This window comes from Mus caroli, unplaced genomic scaffold, assembly GCF_978045245.1.
Source record: "Mus caroli unplaced genomic scaffold, Mus_caroli_1 scaffold_3, whole genome shotgun sequence".
In the NCBI taxonomy this organism is placed as follows: Eukaryota; Metazoa; Chordata; class Mammalia; order Rodentia; family Muridae; genus Mus; species Mus caroli.
Genome location: NW_028227258.1, coordinates 109,434,447 through 109,443,459, shown reverse-complemented (window position 1 = coordinate 109,443,459; position 9,013 = coordinate 109,434,447).

Sequence of the window (9,013 nt, the reverse complement as noted above, 5' to 3'; positions counted from 1 at the left end):
TGTCTTAGGCAGTGTCCCCTAAGTAATATGTTTTTCATTCCTGACCCTGGCATCGCTTATCTTCCAGTAACTTCCATGGTTTCCACTCTAATAACGCCTGACAAACATTCATTGTGAGGGATGTGGAAGTCAGAAAGTGGAATGGAGAGCAAGGCACCATGGGCTCCTGTGACTCCTGAGTCCTGATCTGCCTGCTGCACACAGCATTAGATCTAAGATGGCTCCCAGCATGCCACACACCAGTGAGACAGCAAAAAAGAAACCGAGTCTTCCCATGGAAGACCTCATAGATGACCATACTCCCACACCTTCTGAGTTGCCTCATCAGGCAGGGTTTTCATTGGAATGCGGTGATGATGGTGTAGTGAGATATGATTGGCTAAGGATTTAGGGACTTGGGATTGGCTCAAACACTGTATATAAGTGTATGCTCTGGGCAATAAACTCAGACCTATACCCCGATGCTGGTCCTTCCCAGGATTCATCCTGTGACTCCATTGCCTCTCAACCCCACCCCACCCCATCCTTAGTCCTGTTTCCACAGTTCATTCCAGCTTTACAACCCCTTCTAACTTAGTCAATCATACTCTTTAAGGATTCAGCTAAGCGGTCACCTAACCTGGTGTATCACTCACTGTACCCACCCTGACTCTGCTCTTGGCCCTCATCACTGCTGGAGTGGATATCCCCACTCCACCTCCTAGTATTATTCTGCAGACAGCGCATGCTCTGTCCATGTTCTGGCAGTCTTGATTGAACGCTTCGTTACCCTGCAGGCAATAAACTCAGATCTCATCAGAGAAATTTCTTTGTGCCATAGATGGCAGTTAGTACAGAAACTTATAACTGGTCAGAGTATAGAGAGGAAAGGTACTCAGCCTCAAATGGGACAGCTGTAGACATCTCCTCCCTTCAGGGCTCAGGACCACTGTGGAAGACGGATGGAACCCTTATAAGACCCAGAGGCCGAGGAGAACTGGAATGAAATGGTGTCTTCTAGACATGACAGGATTGCTGTGTAGTGAAATTTTTTTGTTTCTTTAAAAACACAGAAATGCTATGGGAATGTGTCTCTGCTTCAATATGTTTGTGTGGGACATGGGGCTGCTTTGGATTGTCCACAGCAGTAGACTCTGATTTACCTCGTGCTTTGGCAGGGCTAGGATTTTGCCAGCTGCAGATAGTTTCTGCAAGTGTATGACATCTGGAATTCGGAGGAGTCTTGAGAGGGTATAAAAATGCTACAGCCCTGAGGAGAGTGGCCACTGCCCCTCCTCCTGCTGCTGCGATGATGATGATGATGGTGGTGGTGGCGGTGGTGGTGCTGCTGGTGGTGGTGGTGGTGGTGATGATTGCTGGTTACTGGTTGCTGGTTGGCAATATCCTGACAATGAAGATCAAACTTGCCCCAAGGAACTCGGCACCCCTAATCAACAGGAAGTAGTCTAATGATATCAATACCCCCTTTCCCCTCCAACCTTCTTTCTCTCTGGCCTAGTGTTGAGGGGTTGGAAGGGTGGTAGGAAAATGAATGCGTAAATCTGGCAGAAGTCCGGCTACACTGCTGCATTAGTGAACTTGCAGCAACTGGCACTGGCTGCACAATACTTGCGTAAACCTGTCAGCATTCCAGCACGGATGGAGAAGCTCATGACCATCAATGTTTAGACGAGGAGCTGCGGTTAGCTGGTGGCTTCTGGGGGAAGAAGGCTACATTTTCTTTAAAGGTGTGGACCCTGGTAGGTTGTTTTAGCAGATGGCCATGTGCCCACAGTCTATCTGAGCAGTACAGAATTGAGGGGTAGGACACTGGGAAGTAGTGTGGGCATGAGAATGGATCTGGGAGGAGCTAGAGGAGGAGTAACAGTGAATATGAATATGTGTGCATAATGAAACTCAAAGAAATAATAAATAAATTTTAAAAAAAGAAAAAAATTTAAAAGATCATGTGTTCAAAGCTCTCCACCTACCCCTTCTCAAAGTACTCACTTTTGGCTGCTGTTGTTAGTGTGAAGCCGAATCTATGGTTAATGCCACCCATTCAGAGCAACATTTAGAGGAAAAGTTGAAGGATAAGAAATAGAAAAAGAGTTGTATAGAAATCAATGTAGACTCTGAAACAGTGGTAGGAAATCAAGTGACCTGAACCAAATGAGACTAACAAGAACATTCATTAAACAAGGCAAGGGAAATCTGGCAAAACGTCCCAGTAGCCAGGGAGGCCTTGCTAAGAAAGTGGCAAATTCCCTCAAATCTGTCACTAAAGACAAAACCAGACAGGTGCAAGGCCAGCTAACTGCCTGGGTTGGGGTTTGCGTCTTCAGTTTCTCAGATTCCTTCATAAAGTACTTACAGCAGATCCATAAAATACCCCTTACCTCTTTCCCCATCTACTCTGTTCACCCCTCCCGACCCAGGACAAAGTGTATGGCATCAATTTTATGTATCTAAAATTACTGAGCCAAGGGACTCTGCAAAACCAGAGTGGCTTATATTCAACAACAACTCTGGGAAGACAGAGACAGCCTGCAAACAACATGTCTTCATTGTTTTTATTGGGTCTATACTAGAAATAAGAAAACAGGGCAGAAGGCTTCTGGGTATTTGCTGATTTATTCTTCGAATAAAATTGGTCAGAATAAATTCTCTTGAAATAACGACCACACACAACATACAAGCTGCATGTTGTTCCTCTTGCCCCGTGCTGACCTCTCTCCCTCCTCCCTCCTCTGCCCGTGTTCAACTAAGAGTTCCTAGAATTGAAGCTGAACACTAAAACAGCTGATATTACTGGTCTCCTGCAGCTGATTTTTTAAAAGGCTTTTTAAAATACAGCCATTTCCCCCAATTCTTTGTTGATCCAGATTTTGCCTAGAAAACATCTTCCAGAAACAACTCTCATAAGATTATTTTAGAATATTTCTTACTTTAGTTGCCTGCTGGGCGCTTTATATTGTCTTAATCCTAATGCTGTGATACCAAAGGAATGAGTACGTGCTTAGGGCTTTGCACACTGCATGAACAAGAGCTCAGGATGTGAGAAGAGGAAGAAAAAGGCACCCCGAGAGAAGATCCATTTTATTGAAGAAGAAACCAAGTCCCGGGTGTGTTGTCATTCTTCACATGACCTTTCCTGCCGTTGCTTAGACCCTGGTAGGGGCAATAAGCTGCTGTGTTTTGTTTTTTCTAATCCAGTTCAAGCAACATAACAGAAATGAAAATGCCAACAAGTAACATCCAACAAACCCTCACTTTGTGAACTGGGTTGTTCAATCATTTTTATGTCTTAATCCATTTGGGTCAGACATCCTTGGACAGGATAGTCTATGTGAAGTGGCAGGTGTCAGGCATGGGACTCGAGTTCAGATACCCACCCATCACAACAGATGGTCTCTCGGTAAGTCAGGCTTCTCTCTTGGGTCACAAGAGCATAGAAATGCCTACACCCCATGTTTGAGAGCCAATGTTCCCATGTCTTTAACCACAGCTTTGTATCATCAGAATATCTCATTAATAATGAATTTCCAACCTCCCTCCTTTGGATTTATCTCAAGATTTAAAACATGAGTTTCATAATGGTGTATGGATATGAGCATTGCCACTATTTTAACTTTTAAAAAACTATCTCAATATTAAAAAAAAACTATTAAAAATCTTCCTCCATACTAGATAATTATAAACAAGAACACCTGCTACATTGTATAAAAATACACAGAAGTGAAAAGAAATTTCATATTATCGCCTCACTGATCATATCTTTGGGGCATTATATAAATTATATCAAATCTAAATATAACTCTCTCCCCCCAACCCCCACAGTTTAATGAGTATCTGATATTCTGTTCTGAACAACAGAAACAAATGGCCTGGCAGTTTATAGAAACATCTTTCCACCAGCAAAGGGAAGGCTTCATAAAATTACATGCAGTTTTGGAAACAATAGAGAATGTGGAAAACTTTGAAAGCCATGACTAAGATGTCTTTTTGAGGACAGGAACCTAAAGCTGGTTGATGAGAATTCTACCACTGGCATGCCCTCGCTTAACCTTGAAAATAATAAAAGAAACAGTGTCCCAGAGCTGCTTCTACAATTCAGCACCTCTGACTTGTACACTGGGGAGTAGCTCTGAGCCTGCACACTGGCCACACCAGATACCTATTTATGTGACTGCACACACTGACAGCTTTCAGGTTTCCTTGTGTGAGAAATGTTTAAGTCTGTGCCAGTAATATCGAGACCCTACGAGGTATAAAGCAAGAAAGCAAACAGTAATATCAAGAAATTTATAATATCCATATCTCTCGGGCCATGAGAACACCATGCTTACCCCCATGTCTGAGGGCTAATGTTTTGATGTCATCGCCTCGAGCTACATCATCAGAATATCTCACTAATAATGAGTTTTCAACCCCCTCCCTAGAAATTATCTCAATACAATAACATTAATTTCATAATGATGTGCAGAGACTAGCATTGCCTCAAAATAAGTGATTTTATCATGCATATTAGTATTGAATTCACCACAGTCAAGGGAACAAAATATAAACCAGTAAGGATGGTACGTTTTCAGAACCAACTTCAATGGGGAAATGAAAAAAAAAAGAATAAATTTTATTTCCCTTTGTGTATCAGAGGCTTCAGGAACAGACAATTTTCTGAATTTCCTGTGTTTGATGAGCCCACTGTGAGGGAAACTTAAATCATTTGAGGTCCTCTCCCCAAGCTGCCAGGAAGTTAATTTGGAAAGCACATACTGTTTCCATCTTAGTCCAAGACTCCTAGGAAGCAGCAAGTGACTTGCACCCCTCTGATGGCTTTAGAAACAGGCTTGTTCCCTTTTTCTCTCTCCTGGCATTGAGGTGGATGGAGGATAGAGAGGAAAGAAAGAGTATGAGATGCATAGACAAGGCTTTGATCTCTGCGGTGCTGCTGCTGCTACTGCTGCTGCTGCTGCTGCTGCTGCTGGGCCGTCCTTCCAGCCTTCCAACCCTCCTGGTTCCTGCCAAGACCTGTGTCTGCCTTGTGGGCTGGTATGAGAACAAGCCATCATAGATACCAAGGGCCCAACTGGCAATCCAAAATGGAAGGTGTGTAGAGTAAAGGCAGGCCTTGGGAGCAGGCAGGAGACAGGTCCTCACCAGCTGGGTGGTTCTTTGACTCGAGGTGCTAGATTGAATGGTTCATAAATTCTTTGCCCCCCTCAGTTGGGGCCAAAGGGCTGAAGGTGGAAGAGGGATGCTTGTTTTCTGAAGAGATATGATGAACCAAGTACTTGAACGATGCTTAAGAGCAAAGACTGCAGCTTTCAGACCAGGCCGGGACATTTGAGCGGAACTCTGAGCCAGGACATGACACTGTGGTTCCAGGGGCTAACCTTGAGAAAGTACACTTCGGGTGTTTATTGAGCGACTGTGTTGAGTTTTCATGATGGCGGCAACTCTATGGCAGTTCAGGGCTTGCATCCCCGCCCAGTAAGCCCCAGTCCCTGCTAGCAAACCACGGAGAGCTAAGAAATAAAGACTATATGCTCCCTGGTGGTTAGCCAGGCCTGTTTTTCCAGCCCCTGCAAACGTGAGGACTACCTGGGGGCTCTGGATAAGTAATCTTGCTAGCTCAGAAAACAGATGAGGAAGATGTAGGCCACCCACATAGCAATCAGGAGTTCCTCTGGGCAGGACAGGAAATTACATGTGTCCCTGCCCTGTATTGGCACCAAACCCCTAGCAGAGCCATCAGCATGAGTGTGTGACCAGACACTGGGCCCAGTGGGGCAGCAAAACCGACTGACAGGTCAACACCCACATGTTCTGGCTGAAACAACTCAGGGCGGGTATAATTGTACATAATAGAGCTAAAATATAATTACCTCATTAAAATGGGTTACTAAATCTCATTGTCCCCGAGTGTGAAGAAGGCAGGCACAAGTGTGAAAGTGCAGGAAGACGTACACCAAATGGCTGTGAGCAGGAGGGGTCTAAGAGTGTCTGCCAGTGTCACCCTGGTGGCACCGAGGTGGCAAGAGACCCTGGCTCCTCTCAGTCGGGCGGTGTGTGAAATCCGGATCTCATCTTCATTTGGGGAACCTTAGTGTTGTTCAGGGGACCCGTGTTCTATCTCTGTTATTTCCACAGTTCGCCCAGACATGGCCACTCCAGCCTGCTATGGCAAACTGGCTGTGGCACTGATGGTGACAGAACTCAGAACTGGAACTGGAACTAGGGAAATCTAAGGATCAGAGCCTGGCTCTTCCAGCAGAACTATGCTTGCACTCTGTAAAGTGACTCATGCAAGCGACTGCCTCCCTCCCTGCACAGGACTCAGGTTTTGCTTGGGCGCAGCCCAGGGTCCCAGTATGACCCCTTCGCAGATCATTTCATACTCAACCAGAGAGAGTGCCATCGCTCTTACAAGGAGCTCCCCAAATAGGAAAAGCTCTGTTGCTTGCTTCTTTTGGAAGGCTTTGAAATACAAGATTCCTGATGGGACTCCAGCCATTCATACTGCCTCAAGATGCGCATGCGCGTGGCCAGGCCTCACCTTGTGAGTTCTCCAACTGGAGAGCAGTCTGACAATTAGCACAAGGCAGTCGGGAAGGAGCAAAGCCAGCTTGTGTCTCTGAGCCCTCACCCACTAAAGTGTCGAGACTAATGAGGTATTTCCCACCCCCCACTAGAAAGCAGATAAATCTTAACTGATGTCATGAAGTGTTACTAACAAGACTCAAAACACGTAGAATGTTGATTGTAGGCATGGCTTAGGCAAGGGGATGGAAAGAGAACAGTCAAAAAGGCGAGAAACAAGAGGGTGCATACGCCAGCTTCAACTCATGGCACAGAACCCTGACTGTGGTCCATGGCCTTGAAAAGCAGGAAACATGGAGCCCAAGAGGAAGGTTACTTGCTCACTACAGGCCCACTGACTTTCTTGACATCTCTACTGGATGTCCCTGACGTTAGTGGTAGCGTTCGCTTCTGGGCCAGATCTGTTTCTATGCATGAATCAACGCTGTTGATTCCTAGGATAAGTTCAGGAGAGTGGAGGAGGAGGAGGAGGAGGAGGAGGAGGAGGAGGAGGAGGAGGACGACGACGACGACGACGACCAGGACGAGGACGAGGACGAGGACGAGGAGGAGGGGAAGCATTTTAATTACAAGCAATTCAACCTGGCAAATAGAGCTCTGAACCTGTCCAAGTCCCAGACTTCTGACCCGCTCCAAGACGGCCATCTGCTTTTGCTGTGGCACATGGGGAAGAGGTGCCTATGCAAGTTCCCACAGAAAGAGAGAATCTTGGATCAAATCCTTGGTGCTAACAAAGCCTCAGTTCTGAATAAAAGTCTGTTGAGCTATTTAATGGTTCTGGTTTTGGAGCAGGGGAAAACGGGGTGGTGTGGGAGTTGACAGAACCTGATTTGGGCCCATCGATGATGGAATGTATGAATTACAAAGAGTCCTCTTGTTCCCCCAGATTTTCTGGTGCAGGCCAGGATGGGCTGGATGCTGCAGTCCTTTGGAAGGATCTAACTGGGTTCCTGCTCTGGCTTTTCTTGAGTGCCAGAACACCCCAGAAGCCTCTGAATGGAGGTCCTGAAATGTTAGAAAATACGTTGGCACTCCTTTCCTTCCAGGCTGCCAGGCTAGAGAAGGGGTGGGGGTGTTGTTGCTGGAGGCATAGGAAGGTGAGTGTGATGTCAGCTGTGTCGTTGTGACTCAGCTGGGAAAGTGACCCCACAGATCAAGCACCAGGCCTGGGACAAGGAGATGGGCAAGGAGGGCAGAGGTGTGTAGCCCAGCCAGAGTTTAGCCTGGCAGCAGCTGCTTCATCTCAGCCCGGCTGCCAACAGCTATCAGGGATCCTAGGCGCCCCCCTCTGGTCAGTGAGGCAAGGATTGGCTGCTAAATCCTGGTAGCAGTAACTTGGTATTTGAGCCTCGGTGGCGTTGGTACCTGGCTGATAGCTCAGCAGAACGTGACTCCTTCGGCATACTTGGTAACTATCTGCACACAGCAGTGAGCTGTGAAGTTTGGGTTCTGCTCATTCCTCTGCTAACCACCCAAGTTCTATGAAAGTTTCTCAGGCTACTGGGTATGAATCAAACTTAGTTTTACACTAAGCTTAGGCTCAGGATTAGAGATAGTTTTAAAATAAGCAAGATATCCACCACACGAGAAAAGTGCTTCCCTACTTGTTAAGGCGATAGAAACAAAGAGAAAACTCTTAGAGGGAAACTGGTGCATCTAGTTATAACCGGATTCTCATTTTATCTCAAAAAACCTGGGGGCTGGAAAGCAATGTGGTGTATAGCACCTTCTTACATGAGGCAGGACTCCAGCTGTAAAATGGAAGGCTAGCTCATCTCCAGTGTGTAAGATTCCAGGATCTTTTTTACAGATGAAAGTCATGTGCTAAAATCCAGTCAGAGCCAGCAGATTCCAAGTCACCTGATTACGGACAGAAAGAAGAGAGACCCAATATGGCTGGAACCTCAGCGTGCTGTGAGGGTGTGGCCTGATGCACCAGTGGATCCTAGCGGCTGGCACCGCAGCCAGTAGTTCACAGAGAGACTGGCTTCATTGGCACCTGTCTAATAGCTGAGGGCTGAGGCAATGAGAGAGGAGACACAGTGGGGGCAAGACAAGGAAATTATCTTCATTGCCCATCCTTTGTAAGGAGGACATGTCTTCGCCATGCTTCCTTGTTAAAAAACGTTAATGGCAAAAATGCAAACAGCATATTTCCAAGTGGATCACACCTCAGAGAAATAAGTCTAACTCAAACATGGAGAAGTACATGAAAATACATAAAGCAAACAACGAACCGACTGAAAACAAAAATTCATGATTGCTGCAAAGGCTTATTAGCTCACAGATCAAACATCACAAAGGATACAGATGATTGCCAACGGCATGAATGAAGTTCTTATCTTAACATGTAGAATGCTTTACACAGTAACTACACAAGAGACTTCATTTCTTCATACTAAAGACAGTTTACTATAATTATTGTATGTCA